The sequence below is a fragment of the Salvelinus sp. IW2-2015 genome, unplaced genomic scaffold (assembly GCF_002910315.2).
Source record: "Salvelinus sp. IW2-2015 unplaced genomic scaffold, ASM291031v2 Un_scaffold2526, whole genome shotgun sequence".
In the NCBI taxonomy this organism is placed as follows: domain Eukaryota; kingdom Metazoa; phylum Chordata; class Actinopteri; order Salmoniformes; family Salmonidae; genus Salvelinus; species Salvelinus sp. IW2-2015.
The window spans coordinates 49,562-66,162 of NW_019943840.1; positions in this window are offsets into that span (position 1 = coordinate 49,562).

The window sequence follows — 16,601 nt, forward strand, 5'->3', positions numbered from 1 at the left end:
CCATGGAAACAACTAACGAAAGGGTATTTATGTCCTAGCTCAGCCTCATGGACACACTAAAACAAAGACAAAATGGGGTTAAAATTTAGGTTTTCCGCTCAGCCATGGAAACACGTCAACGAGACAGGGTCATTATGTTCCTAGGCCTCAGCCTCATGGAAAACACTAAACAGACATGGTTAATTATGTCAGCTCAGCTCCATGGAAACACTAAACAGACATGTAATTTATGTCCTAGTCAGCCTCATGGAAACACTAAAACAGACATGGTATTTATGTCCAGCTCAGCCCATGGAAACACTAAAACGACATGGTATTTAATGTCAGCTCAGCCTCATGGAAACACTAAACAGACATGTATTTATGTCAGCTCAGCCCCATGGAAAACACTAAAACAGACATGGTAATTTATGTCTAGACTCGCCTCATGGAAACCTAAACAGCACAATGTTATTTATGTCCTAGCTCAGCCTCAATAGGAAACAACTAAGACAGACAGGGTATCTAATGTCCAATCTTTCTCTCACGCCAACTAAACGGAGTGGATATGAGATCTTGCCAGGAGGAGGAGGAAAAAGAGAGAGATTGGACTAAATACCGCTCTGTGTTAGTAGTGTTTCCATGAGGCTGAGCTAGGACATAAATAACACTGTCTGTTTAGTGTTTCCATGAGGCTGAGCTAGGACATAAATCCATGTCTGTTTAGTGTTTCCATGGGCTGAGCTGGACATAAATAACATGTCTGTTTAGTGTTTCCATGAGGCTGAGCTGGACATAAATACATGTCTGTTTAGTGTTCCATGAGGCTGAGCTGGACAATAATACCATGTCTGTTTAGTGTTTCCATGAGCTGAGCTAGGACATAAATACATGTCTGTTTAGTGTTTCCATGGGCTGAGCTGGACATAAATACCATGTCTGTTTAGTGTTTCCATGAGGCTGAGCTAGGACATAAATACCCTGTCTGTTTAGTGTTTCCATGGGGCTGAGCTGACATAAATACCATGTCTGTTTAGTGTTTCCATGAGGCTGAGCTAGGATAAATACCCTGTTTGTTAGTGTTTCCATGGGCTGAGCTGGACATAAATACCCTTGTCTGTTTAGTGTTTCCACAATCATGGGGGGCTGAGCTGGACATAAATACCCTGTCTGTTTAGTGTTTCCATGGGGCTGAGCTGACATAAATACCATGTCTGTTTAGTGTTTCCTGAGGCTGAGCTAGGACATAAATACCCTGTCTGTTTAGTGTTTCCATGGGCTGAGCTGGACATAAATATCCGTTCTGTTTCGTGTTTCCATGGGACTTTGCTGGACATAATACCATGTCTATTTAGTGTTTCCATGGGGCTGAGCTGGACTAAAATACATGTCTGTTTAATGTTTCCATGGGGCTGAGCTGACATAAATACCATGTCTGTTTAGTGTTTCCATGGGGCTGAGCTGACATAAATACCATGTCTGTTTAGTGTTTCCATGGGGCTGAGCTGGACATAAACAACCCTGTCTGTCTATGGCCTATAGAGAGAGACATACATACACTGTTTCACTACCACATGACACAGGTACATGTCTAAGATCAGTATCATTGACTCACGGTACATGTGTGTAGATTGGTGTGTGTGTGTGTACGTTGTGTTTGTGTGTGTGTAGATTGTGTGGTGTGTGTACGTTGTGTTTGTGTGTGTGTAGATTGTGTGTGTGTGTGTGTGTGTGGTAGATATTGTGTGTGTATGTGTGTTTGTGAGTTTGTAAAGTTTGGTTCTGCAGATTATTTCAAGTTTTAATGTCACATGCACAAGTACAGTGAAATGCCTTTCTTGCCAGCTCCAACCTAAGCATGCAGTAATCAATATCAATGTGTTACTAAGAAATATGAATACACATAAAGTAGGTAAGTAAGCATACTTATACAGGAAATGTTAAAAAGTCAGTTCCAATACCATATTACATGTGCAGCGGATACTGGAGTGATAGAGGAAGATACGTTGAAGTTGGAAGTTTACCTACACTTAGGTTGGAATCATTAACTTGCTTTTCAACCATTCTCCCAATTTCTTAATTAACAACTATACGTTTTGGCTAAGTCCGGTCTAGGACATCTACTGTTGTAGCATGGACACAAGTCATTTTTACAATAATTCGTTTACCCAGAACAGACTTATTTTCAACCTTATAACTTCACTGTGGTCACACAATTCCAGTGGGCTCAGAGTTTACATAGCACTAGAGTTGACTGTCTTACTTAAAACAGCTGGAAAAATTCCAGAAAATGATGTCAATGGCGCATGTTAGAAGCTTTCGAAGCTAATCTGACACGTCATTTGAGTCAATTGGAGGTGTAGCCTGTGGGATGTATTCTCAAGGCCTACCCCTTCAAACTCAAGTGCCCATCTTTGCTTGACATCCTGGAGAAATCAAAAGAAATCCAGCCAAGAACGCTCAGAAAAAACAATTGTAACCTCTCACAAGTCCTGGTTCATCGTTCGGGTGCAGATTTTCAAAAACGCCTGAAGGTACCATTTCACGCCTGTAACAAACAATAAGTAACGCAAGTATACAACACCATGATGGACCACACAACTCCGTCATACCAGACGTGCAGGAGGCGAGAAACGCGTTCTGCTACCTCAGAGATCGAATCGTACTATGGTGTGAAAATGCAAATCCAATCGCCAGACACGACAGAAAAGGAACCCCATTCGTGAAAGGATGCTGGAGGAAGAACAGGATACAAATATCTATATCCAACAGTAAAGACGTCCTATATCAATCGGATCCATAACCGTCGCGACCAGCCGAGAGGCTGCTCAGCCAGAAGAAAGCCACTGCTCCAAAACCGACATTTTCATACAAAAGATGCAGACTAGCGAGTTTTTCAACCTCTGCCCAGTAGAGTGACACAAGATGTAACCTTTTTTGGAGAAATGCCGCATCTTGGCGTGATGAAACAAAATGATAACTGTTTTGCTATAAAACGAGCGAAAGCATTCGTTATGTCTTGAAGGAGCAAGGGGGAGGCCTTGCATAAGTCGAATGGGGAAACACTCAATTCGTCCTACGGCCGTGAATGGGGCTGTAAGTGACGGGGGGGTGGCACGCAGCTCATGTTGTGTGCGGGTGTTTGCCAGGGGCGTTATGCGTGCCACAGTGGACAGACCAACCACAATAGATGGCATCCAATAGAGGAGGGGGGACACAAGGTGCGTGATCGGCGCTGGATTCGGATTAATACTAAAGCTAACTATTCCTCCAAAACATTAGTCAGCGTAAGTTAAAGCTTGGTCGAACAATGGATCATCCCAAAGTGGAGCATCGAACGCCCCAGGAATCTTCAACGCAGGTATGATTGGCAAATTAACGGCGAACAGAATAAGACAGGATGGTAGGTTGGAGTGGCGGCCCACTCCTTACACACCCTGTGACCTGTTAGCCGTCGCGCTGGGTCGTATAAAGCCGACTACCGACATTCGTGGGCGTAGGGAAGGCCAGAGAGCGTGTGCGAGCAACTGGAGGCCTACCAAACCTGACTAGTTACACCGAGCTTTGTCAGGGAGGAATGGGCTCCAAAATTCACCAACTTATGGAAGCTCTTGTGGAAGGCTACGGACACCCGAAGACGTTGACCCAAGTTAACACAATCTTAAAGGCAATGCTAAGGACCAATCTACTAATTGAGTGTCATGTAAAAGCTTCCTCTGACTACTGGGAATGTGGACAGGCTGAATTTTTTTTTTTTATCTCTACCGATTAATTCAGACAATTTCACATTCTGTAAAATAAAATTGTCGATCCTGAGGTTAGCTGGATACAGTGACTAAGACAGGGCATTGTTTACTAGATTAAATGTCAGAATATGTGAAACATCCTGAGTTTAAATTGTTTCTTGGTCTAAGGTGTATTAAACTTCTGACTTCCAACTGTAGATATGTATAGGGGTAAGGTGACAGGATACTGGAGTGGATGGAGGTAGATATGTATCGGGGGTAAGGGTACAGGGGACATATGGAGTGATGGGAGGTAGAATCTGTATAGGGGAAGGTGACACATTCAGGGGTCAGTTACTCAGTATCCGCATATTGACCAACGTGGCGGATACCTGGAGTGATGGAGGTAGATTCTAATCAGGGGCTAGGGTGACAGGGATACTGGGTAATGGAGGTAGATATTATAGGGTAAGGTGAGCAGGGATACTAGTGAGGAGCAGGTAGGATCTTAATGGGGTAAGGTGACATCGGGATACTTTGGAGTGAAATGGAAGGTAGATTTACTTATAGGCGGGGTAAGGTGGACAGGGATACTGGAGGTGATGGGGTAGCATATGTATAGGGGAAGGGAACAGGGAACGTGGGGGAGGTGATCGGAAGAGATAATCCTCCTTTTCCTCTCTGCCCACCCAAAACTCACGCCCTGACCATCACACACATACAAAACAACAGCAAACAGGTCAGGAACGTGACAAGAGATAGAAATAATGGGGTGCAAAGGAGCAACATAAATAAATAAATAAATACAGTAGGGAAAGAGGTAGTTGTTTGGGCTAAATTATAGATGGGCTATGTATAGGTGCAGTAATCTGTGAGCTGCTCTGACAGCTGGTGCTTGAAGCTAGTGAGGGAGATAAGTGTTTCCAGTTTCAGAGATTTTTGTAGTTCGTTCCAGTCATTGGCAGCAGAGAACTGGAAGGAGAGGTGGCCAAAGGAAGAATTGGTTTTGGGGGTGACCAGAGAGATATACCTGCTGGAGCGCGTGCTACGGGTGGGTGCTGCTATGGTCACCAGCGAGCTGAGATAATGGGGGGACTTTATGTCCAGCTCAGCCCCATGGAAACACTAAACAGATGTTGCAAGGGTTCCTCAAGCATCGTTTCAAGTAGATGTCCTGGATGAGTGGGAGCCCGGTCCCAATGATGTACTAGGCCGTCTTTATCACCCACTGGAGGACCTTGTGGTCATGAATTGAACAATTCCCGTACCGGGCTGTGATGCAACCGGTCAGGACTCTCTCGATGGTGCAGCGGTAGTATTTGGAGAGGACTCGTGGTGGCATGCCGAATTTCTTCAGGCGCCTTAGGAAGTAGAGACGCTGTTACGCCTGCTTGACAAGAATGGTGGTGTTGTTGGTCCATGTGAAGTCCTCGTGATATGGAACTTAAAACTGCTGAGTCTCTCTACTGTAGTCCCATTGATGTGGATTGGGGCGTGATCCCTCCTCTGCTTCCTGAAGTCAACAATCAACTACTTTGTTTTGCTGACGTTGAGGGAGAGGTTGTTGTCCTGGCACCACAATGCCAGTTCACTTATACTACCGTTCAAAAGTTTGGGGTCACTTACAAATGTCATTGTTTTTGAAAGAAAAGCATATTTTTTGTCCATTAAAATAACATAAAATTGATCAGAAATACAGTGTACACTTTGTTAATGCTGTAAATGACTATTGTAAATGGAAACGGCTGATTTTTAATGGAATATCTACATAGGTGTACAGAGGTCCATTATCCTCAACCATCACTCCTGTGTTCCAATGGCACGTTGTGTTAGCTAATCCAAGTTTATAATTTTAAATGGCTAATTGATCATTAGAAAACCCTTTTGCAATTATGTTAGCACAGCTGAAAACTGTTGTACTGATTATAGAAGCAATAAAATTGGCCTTCTTTAGACTAGTTGAGTATCTGGAGCATCAGCATTTGTGGGTTTGATTACAGGCTCAAAATGTCCAAAAACAAAGAACTTTCTTGTCAAACTCGTCAGTCTATTCTTGTAGGCTGACTCACCGTTGTTGGTTCTCAGTCCTACAAGCGTGGTGTCATCAGAAAACTTAATGATAGGGTTGGTGTCGTGCAAAGCCATGCAGTCGTGGGTGAACAGGGAGTACAGCAGAGGGCTGAGGACACACCCCTGGGGGGCCCCTGTGTTAAGAGTCAGTTTGGAGGAGGTGTTGTTTCCATTCCTCACAGCCTGTTGTCTGCCCATAAGGAAGTCCATGATCTAGTTGCAGAGGGTGGTGTCCAGACAGACTCACAGTCTGTCGGTCCAATATTAACTTCTTGAGAACACCATTATTAGGATAAGTTAACTCAGTTATTAGGATAAGTTAACTCAGGACCTTGAGTTATTAAGATAAGTTAACTCAGTTATTAGGATAAGTTAACTCAGTTATTAGGATAAGTTAACGCAGTTATTAGGATAAGTTTTTATTTTTTATTTATTTCACCTTTATTTAACCAGGTAGGCTAGTTGAGAACAAGTTCTCATTTGCAACTGCGACCTGGCCAAGATAAAGCATAGCAGTGTGAACAGACAACAACACAGAGTTACACATGGAGTAAACAATAGACAAGTCAATAACATGGTAGAAAAAAGCGAATCTATATACAATGTGTGCAAAAGGCATGAGGAGGTAGGCAATAAATCGAATAATTACAATTTAGCAGATTAACACTGGAGTGATAAATCATCAGATGATCATGTGCAAGTAGAGATACTGGTGTGCAAAAGAGCAGAAAAGTAAATAAATAAAAGCAGTATGGGGGGTGAGGTAGGTAAATTGGGTGGGGTATATACCGATGGACTATGTACAGCTGCAGCGATCGGTTAGCTGCTCGGATAGCAGATGTTAAAGTTGTTGAGGGAGATAAAAGTCTCCAACTTCAGAGATTTTTGCAATTCGTTCCAGTCGCAGGCAGCAGAGAACTGGAAGGAAAGGCGTCCAATGAGGTTTTGGCTTTAGGGATGATCAGTGAGATACACCTGCTGGAGCGCGTGCTACGGGTGGGTGTAGCCATCGGGACCAGTGAACTGAGATAAGGCGGCACTTTACCTAGCATAGCCTTGTAGATTGACGGAGCCAGTGGTCTGACGACGAACATGTAGCGAGGGCCAGCCGAGCTAGGGCATACAGGTCGCAGTGGTGGGTCGTATAAGGTGCTTTAGTAACAAAACGGATGGCCACTGTGATAAACTGCATCCAGTTTGCTGAGTAGAGTATTGGAAGCTATTTTGTAGATGACATCGCCGAAGTCGAGGATCGGTAGGATAGTCAGTTTTTACAGGGTAAGTTTGCGGCGTGAGTGAAGGAGGCTTGTTGCGAAATAGAAAGCCGACCTAGATTTGATTTGGATTGGAGATGTTTGATATGAGTCTGGAAGGAGAGTTTGCAGTCTAGCCAGACACCTAGGTACTTATAGATGTCCACATATTCTAGGTCGGAACCGTCCAGGGTGGTGATGCTAGTCGGGCGTCGGTTGCACGCACACACGCCTCGACCAACACACGCCATCGCCACTCTCTCGCGCTCTCTCCACGCGTTTAAGAGCAGTTGGAGGCCACGGAAGGAGTGTTGTATGGCATTGAAGCTCGTTTGGAGGTTAGATAGCACAGTGTCCAAGTTAACTCAGTTATTAGGAAAAGTTAACTCAGAACCTTGAGTTATTAGGATAAGTTATCTCAGTTATTAGGAAAAGTTAACTCAGTTAATAGGATAAGTTAACTCAGAACCTTGAGTTATTAGGATAAGTTAACTCAGTTATTAGGATAAGTTAACTCAGTTAATAGGATAAGTTAACTCAGGACCTTGAGTTATTAGGATAAGTTGACTCTGTTATTAGGATAAGTTAACTCAGTTAATAGGATAAGTTAACTCAGGACCTTGGGTTATTAGGATAAGTTAACTCAGTTATTAGGATAAGTTAACTCAGTTAATATGATAAGTTAACTCAGGACCTTGAGATATTAGGATAAGTTAACTCTGTTATTAGGATAAGTTAACTCAGTTATTAGAATAAATTAACTCAGTAATTAGGATAAGTTAACTCAGGACCTTGAGTTTTCAGGGGGCTAGCAGGAAATTATACTTGGTCTGACTTGGAGAAAAGAAAACATTGGAAAGGAAGGAGATTGTGCTCAGAGGGAAGAAATTAGGTCTGTGTTCTAAACGGAAACCTATTGCCTGTATAGTGCACTACTTTTGAGCATAGCCCTATGGGCCCTGGTCAAATGTAGTGTTCTATATAGGGAATAGGGTGCCATTTGGGAAGGACACTCTGTTTTGCCATAACATCAGATTACAGTATTAATAGACTGATCCCCTGTCAGGGGATAAACACTACTTAGTAAAAACAAAACAATCAAGAAGTCAATCAATGTGGAAAACAAAAGACCCACTGATGCACCAGGAACTCCATGCTAGAAAACACAACACCCACTGATGCACCAGGAAATCCATGCTAGAAAATACAACACCCACTGATACACCAGGAACTCCATGCTAGAAAATACAATACCCACTGATACACCAGGAACTCCATGCTAGAAAATACAATACCCACTGATACACCAAGGAACTCCATGCTAGAAAATACAACACCCACTGATGCACCAGGAATTCCATGCTAGAAAATACAATACCCACTGATACACCAGGAACTCCATGCTAGAAAATACAATACCCACTGATTTACACCAGGAACTCCATGCTAGAAAATACAATACCCACTGATACACCAGGAACTCCATGCTAGAAAATACAACACCCACTGATGCACCAGGAACTCCATGCTAGAAAATACAATACCCACGGTGCACCAGGAACGCCGTGCTAGAAAATACAATACCCACGGTGCACCAGGAACGCCGTGCTAGAAATACAATACCCACTGATACACCAGGAACTCCATGCTAGAAAATACAACATGACAGACATTTTTATTTAACCTTTATTTAACTCGGCAAGTCAATTAAGAACAAATTCTTATTTACAATGACAGCCTAGGAAAAGTGGGTTTAACTGCCTTGTTCAGGGGGCAGAACAACAGATTTGTACCTTGTCAGTTCGGGGACTTGATCTAGCAACTTTTACAGTTACTGGCCCAATGCTCGAACCACCAGGCTAACTAGGCAAACCACTAGGCTACCTGCCGAAATCAATGTGGAAACAAAACACCCACAATGCACCAGGAACGCCATCCTAGAAAACAAAACATGACAGACATAGAAATAGAAGGTTAAGACTGAAGAGATGTTTCTCTATTTGGTTGCTGAACGTTTGAATGCCATCTACTATATTGATTGTAATGGATCGGACCAACTCGTCTTTGAGAATGGTGTGGTGTGGATGATGGCCATTGTGCAAAAAGAAATCATCATCCTCAAAGTAACTTTCTAATGTCAGGCACTTAAAGTGGTCCAGGCATTGGACTAACAAGCTGAACACTGACCCAAGATCCCACGGAGGTCAAGAGGTCATTTTACGTCAGTTTTCATCATAAATTCTGCTTCACCCTCTGAACTCAACAACACATGGCATGGCTGTGTTGTTTTTGGACGATCTCATTGGCCAGCAGTTGTTTCCCCAGCTGGAGAGAGAGAGCACAGAGGGATATAGAGGCATTGTTTAGCATGTTAACACTGTCTGTCTATCCCTCGGTTGTAAAAATAGTCGTCAGCTCCATTCTCTCTTTGCAGAGCCAGGGAGCGGAGAGCCAAAAACAATATTTGGCCTAGGCAGCAGATGTCCCCTAACTAACAAGCCCACTAGGGCTGGGAGGGGGGACTCTTGGCATCGCTATACTCCGGAGAGAGAAGAAGAATGACATGGAAACAATGTGGGTTTATGAGGACTCTCTAGAAAAATGTACCCAGCAACACCCACGTTGCTTTAAGAGGAGAAAGCGAGAGCTCTAGTCTTGCTTTCAGAGTTTCAGTTTTAAAATTGATGAGAACCCTTTTGGTTCCAGGTAGAACTTTTTGGGGTTCTCTTTTGGGTTCCTTTCCACAGAGGATTCTACATGGAACCCAAAAATGTCCTACCTGAAACCAAAAAGGGAAGAACCCTTTTGGAACCCTATGTATATTTCACAACATAAAGAAACAGCTCTCTCTCTCTCTCTCACTCTCCCCCCCCTCTCTCTCTCTCTCTCTCTCTCTCTCCCTCCCCCCCCCCCCTCTCTCCCCCCCTCCTCTCTCTCTCTCTCTCTCCCCCCCCCCCCCTCTCTCTCTCCCTCTCTCTCCCCCTCTCCCTCCCTCCCTCCCTCCCCCCTCTCTCTCTCCCCCCTCCCTCTCTCTCTCTCTCTCCCTCCCTCCCTCTCTCAATTCAATTTCAATTTAAGTTGCTTTATTGGCATGGGAAACATATGTTTACATTGCCAAAGCAAGTGAAATAGATACTAAACACAATAAAATGAACAGTAAACATTACACTTGCAAAAGTTCCAGAGAAATAAAGACATTTCAATTGTCATATTATGTCTTTATACAGTGTTGTAATGACATGCAAATAGTTAGAGTACAAAAGAGAAAATAAATAAACATAAATATAGGTTGTATTTACTATGGTGTTTGTTCTTCACAATCTTGCTGCTGTGATGACACACTGTGGTATTTCACACAATAGATATGACAGTTTATCAACATTGGATTTGTTTTCGAATTCTTTGTGCGTCTGTGTAATCTGAGGGAAATATATGTCTCTTATATGGTCATACATTTGGCAGGAGGTTAGGAAGTGCATCTCAGTTTCCACCTCATTTTGTGGGTAGTATGCTCATATCCTGTCTTCTCTTGAGAGTCAGGTCTGCCTTCGGTGGCCTTACTCAATTGTGTACTCTCTGTTTAGGGCCAAATAGCATTCTAGTTTGTTCAGTTTTTTTGTCAATTCTTTCCAATATGTCAATTAATTATCTTTTTGTTTTTTCCATGATTTTGTTGGGTCAAATTGTGTTGCAGTCCTGGGGCTCTGTGGGGTCTGTTTGTGTTTGTGAACAGAGAGCCCCAGGACCAGCTTGCTTAGGGGGACTCTTCTCCAGGTTCATCTCTCTGTAGGTGATGGATTTGTTATGGAAGGTTTGGGAATCGCTTACTTTTAGGTGGTTGTAGAATTTAACGTCTCTTTTCTGGATTTGTATAATTAGCGGGTATCGGACTAATTCTGCTCTGCATGTATTATTTGGTGTTTTATGTTGTACATGGAGGATAGTTTTGCAGAATTCTGCATCCAGTCTCAATTTGGTGTTTGTCCCATTTTGTGAATTCTTGGTTGGTGAGCGGACCCCAGACCTCAAAATCATAAAGGGCAATGGGTTCTATAACTGATTCAAGTATTTTTAGCCAGATCCTAATTGGTATGTCAAATTTGATGTTCCTTCTGATGGCGTAGAAAAGCTATCAGATCGTTCCCAGCTTTGTGGAAGTTACCTCTTGCACTGATGTTTAGGCCGAGGATGAAGAGGGATGGGCTCGAGCTGCAACACTGACTCACCCCTGGCCCTGTGGAAAGAAATGTGTGTGTTTTTTGCCACTTTTAACCACCCACTTGTTGTTTGTGTACTTGGGTTTTATAATGTCCTATGTTTTTCCCCAACACCACTTTCCATCAATTTGTATAGCAGACCCTCATGTCAAATTGAGTCAAAATCTTGATAAGACTTTGTCTTTGTTTTGGTTTGTTTGTCAATTATGATGTGCAGGGTGAATACGTGGTCTGTCGTATGGTAATTTGGTAAGAAGCTAATTTGACATTTGCTTTACTGAGGAAATGTACGAGTCTGCTGTTAATGATAATGCAGAGGATTTTCCCAAGGTTGCTGTTAACGCATATCCCAGGGTAGTTATTGTGGTCACATTTGTTTCCACTTTTGTGGATTGGGGTGATCAGTCCTTGGTTCCAAATATTGGGGAAGATGCCAGAGCTGAGGATGATGTTAAAGAGTTTAAGTATAGCCAATTGGAATTTGTGGTCTGTATATTTTATCATTTCATTTAGTATACCATCAACCGCACAGAAATGTTTGGGTTGGAGGGTTTGTATTTTGTCCTGTAGTTCATTCAATTTAATTGGAGAATCCAGTGGGTTCCGGTAGTCTTTAATAGTTGATTCTAAGATTTTATGTCCTGCTGTCGTGTTGAGGTCCTTGCCGCAGGGGCGGGGGGCATGGGGTGGGCAGAAGGGGCATACGTCTGTTATGGGGGGGCCTATATAGGGTGTGGCCAGGCTTTGTTTGGGGTGGTTTCAGCTGGTTGGGGTGTGGCTGTTGATGCTGTGGTCTGGGTATAGATCTTTTTGGCGTTCTCTTTGGGTTCTCTAGGTACAGGTCCTTCGGGAGGGGGTCTTGCAAGTCTGGGAGGGTGTCTCGCTGGTCTGGGTGCGGTGTCCGTTGCTCCTGTGTGAGGTACTGGGGCTACGGTTGAGGGTGACGGCCTTCAGGGTCCTGGCAAAAGTTGGGATTGCTGCCTTTGTAGAGGTGGACCTGGTTGTAAATGCTGTTCAGGTCCAGGGTGGAGTGGTGGGCCAGGTAGACATTAGGCTTTGAGGCACAGTCACAGGAAATGCTTGCATTGACCCGCTGCATGGTGAAAGTGTTTTCGTGGTAGCAGGGTGGAGATAACCACTTGTGCATTGGGGAAAGTGGAAGACGCTTTTATCAATCACTCCCTTGAGTGCTGTGGCCACTCTTTCCTGCTGGGCCCTCAGGTCATTTGTGCCCATGTGAATTATGATGTGGTTGGGGGACCCTAGTCTGTTCTCTGACAACAGTACCGGGGCATGCCTAGTGTTTAGGCACCAGAGTTTATCCACTTGAATGTATTTGCCATTTGAGTGAATGAGGAGCACAATCTCTGGATTTTGTGTGTCCTCAGTGGATGTGTAGGGGTTGTCAAGAGGGCTATCAGGGGAGATGACAGTGGGGGTGGGTTCTGTTGGTTTGGTGGGTCCTGTGTTGTCTGTCCCATTGTGGTGTTGAGGTTGTGGTCCGGGTCTGAGGTGGGCTGTTCTGCTGGCTTCTCTGGGGTAGTGTCCTGCTCTCTGTCACACCTCAGCTTTTTCACCTTCTCCTTCAGTGCCATGTGTGCCTTTTTAAGTTCTCTCACCTCAGTCCGTAGAGCAGCCAGCTCTCTCAGACAGCCGTCCATCTCCACCTTCTGCCCTCCGGGTCTTGTTGGGGGGGTGTTGTTGTGCTGGTCTGTTTTGTGGGTTTGTTCTGTCTGGATTGGGTGGACTAGCTCTCTGAGCTCCACCATGTCTCTCTCCAGCTCTGTGAATTTACACCTCTCAATGATGGAGGAGCAGCACAGTTGTGGGACCTGGGTGTGTTCAGTGCTGAGGGGGGTGACTATCCTCGTCTGCAGGACAGTTTGAAGAGGTGTGATCAGACTCATTCAGGATGGGGGAGTCGTTACAGAGAGAGACTCTTTCCTGCTGTGCTCTCTCTTTGATCCCATAAAAGTCCTGCTCGAACTGCACTAGGAGGCCCTGCACCATTACTGTCCAAGACTTGTAGATGTGAACAGAGGTTGTTTAAATTTCCTCAATGTCTAGTAGTGTGAGTCTCTCCTGCCGTTTTTAGGCTCAATAGTTTTCACACCTCTCACTTCACACTTCCTTGCTAATTGAAGCTGCAGCCAGGTCAGTTCTGTCCTAGCAGCTTGGTAGCTTAGTAGCCTTGTTTATTCGGCTTTATATAACAAAATTACCTAGAGATTATTATCTTTTACTTTTTAGCTTCAGAAGTAGGTTCAGACTGAACATTACTCTCTCAGTGTTGTGTTGGATGGTATTTCCAGGTTCAGACTGAACATTACTCACTCAGTGTTGTGTTGGATGGTATTTCCAGGTTCAGACTGAACATTAACTCACTCAGTGTTGTGTTGGATGGTATTTCCAGGTTCAGACTGAACATTACTCACTCAGTGTTTGTGTTGGAATGGTATTTTACAGGTTTCGCTGTGTTTCTTCTGCAGGTTTTGGTTTGTTAGAAGTGTTTTCTTGATAGTCCTTGGTAGTAATAGTCTAAAATCAGGTCATTTTGTCCAAGATCAAGGTTTAAGGTATGGAATGTTGAGGTGAGTATCCTGTATAAGTCATTGCGAAAAAATTTAAGTTTATCTAAATTTATCCAACTCGAATTCTATATTTTTGCAGAACAACTCAGGAGCCCATGAGCTCAGTACCTCCCTCTCTCTCTTTATCTCTCTCTCCCCCCTTTATTCTGGCAAGGGCTTGAGTGTCTTGTTTGCCAGCCACTCAGAGCAAACAATGGCACTGTTCCTCAGGGCCGATAGAGACAAATTTTGAGGGAATTAAACCAAGTATTAGAAACTGAGAGTGGAAAACCCCTGAGGACCTAGTGGCCGTGTGGTACCTTCAGCCTCTAACCCTCTGTAAGTCTCAATCTACAACAATTAGGCCTGTCGCAACATCAGAGCCTCTAACTCTTTATAACCTCATCTACACAATAAGCCTATCACATCAGAGCCTGTAACCCTATATAAGCTCATAGCAGATTAGCAGCCTTAATTAATAAGCTTCATATAACACATTTACATAGAGATTATTGTCTTTTACTAGATGTACCGGTCTAGTGATTACTAGACATACTGGTTCTGTTTACTAGATGCTGGTCTGTTTACTAGATGCTGGTCTGTTTACTAGATGTACTGGTCTAGTGTTTACTAGATGTACTGGTCTAGTGATTACTAGATGTACTGGTCTGTTTACTAGATGCTGGTCTGTTTACTAGATGTACTGGTCTGTTTACTAGATGTACTGGTCTGTTTACTGATGCTGGTCTGTTTACTAGATGCTGGTCTGTTTACTAGATGTACTGGTCTAGTGTTTACTAGATGTACTGGTCTAGTGATTACTAGATGTACTGGTCTGTTTACTAGATGCTGGTCTGTTTAGTAGATGTACTGGTCTAGTGTTTACTAGATGTACTGGTCTGTTTACTAGATGTACTGGTCTAGTGATTACTAGATGTACTGGTCTGTTTACTAGATGTACTGGTCTGTTTACTAGATGTACTGGTCTGTTTACTAGATGTACTGGTCTAGTGATTGCTATATGTACTGGTCTAGTGATTACTAGATTACTGGTCTAGCAATTACTAGATGTACTGGTCTAGCGATTACTAGATGTACTGGTCTGTTTACTAAATGTACTGGTCTAGTGATTACTAGATGTACTGGTCTAGTGATTACTAGATGTACTGGTCTGTTTACTAGAGTACTGGTCTAGTGATTGCTATATGTACTGGTCTAGTGATTACTAGATGTACTGGTCTAGCAATTACTAGATGTACTGGTCTAGCGATTACTAGATGTACTGGTCTGTTTACTAAATGTACTGGTCTATGTGATTACTAGATGTACTGGTCTAGTGATTACTAGATGTACTGGTCGGTTTACTAGATGTACTGGTGTAGTGTTTACTAGATGTACTGGTCTAGTGATTACTAGATGTACTGGTCTGTTTAGTAGATGTACTGGTCTGTTTACTAGATGTACTGGTCTAGTGTTTACTAGATGTACTGGTCTAGTGTTTACTAGATGTACTGGTCTGTTTAGTAGATGTACTGGTCTGTTTAGTAGATGTACTGGTCTGTTTATTAGATGTACTGGTCTGGTGTTTATTAGATGTACTGGTCTAGTGTTTACTGATGTACTGGTCTAGTGATTACAAGATGTACTGTCTGTTTACTAGATGTACTGGTCTGTTTATTAGTGTACTGGTCTGGTGTTTATTAGATGTACTGGTCTGTTTACTAGATGCTGGTCTGTTTACTAGATGTACCGGTCTAGTGTTTACTAGATGTACTGGTCTAGTGTTTACTAGATGTACTGGTCTAGTGATTACTAGATGTACTGGTCTGTTTACTAGATGTACTGTCTGTTTAGTAGATGTACTGGTCTAGTGTTTACTAGATGTACTGGTCTAGTGATTACTAGATGTACTGGTCTAGTGATTACTAGATGTACTGGTCTGTTTATTAATGTACTGTTCTGTTAGTAGATGTACTGGTCTAGTGATACTGATGTACTGGTCTGTTTTTAGATGTACTGGCTGTTACTAGATGTACTGGTCCTGTTTACTAGATGTACTGGTCTGTTTACTAGATGTACTGGTCTGTTTACTAGATGTACTGGTCTTGGTGTTTATTAGATGTACTGGTCTGCTTAATAGATGTACTGGTCTAGTGAATTACTAGATGTACTGGTCTGTTTACTAGATGTACTGGTCTGTTTACTAGATGTACTGGTCTGTTTACTAGATGTACTGGTCTGGTGTTTATTAGATGTACTGGTCTGTGTTTATAGATGTACTGTCTGTTTACTAGATGTACTGGCTCTGTTTATTAGATGTACTGGTCTGGTGTTTATTAGATGTACTGGTCTGTCTACATAGATGTATGGTCTGTTTTACTAGATGTACTGGTCTGTTTTACTAGATGTACTGGTCTGTTTACTAGATGTACTGGTCTGGTGTTTATTAGATGTACTATGGTCTGTTTACTAGATGTACTGGTCTGTTTACTAGATGTACTGGTCTGGTGTTTACTAGATGTACTTGGTCTGTTTATTAGATGTACTGTCTGGTGTTTAGTAGATGTACTGTCTGTTTACTAGATGTACTGGTCTGTTTACTGATGTACTGGTCATGTTACTAGATGTACTGGTCTGTTAATTAGATGTTACGGTCTGTTACTAGATTGTAACTGGTCTGTTTACTAGTGTACTGTCTGTTTACTAGATGTACTGGTCTAAGTGATTACTAGATGTACTGGTCTGTTTACTAGATGTACCGGTCTAGTGATTACTAGACATACTGGT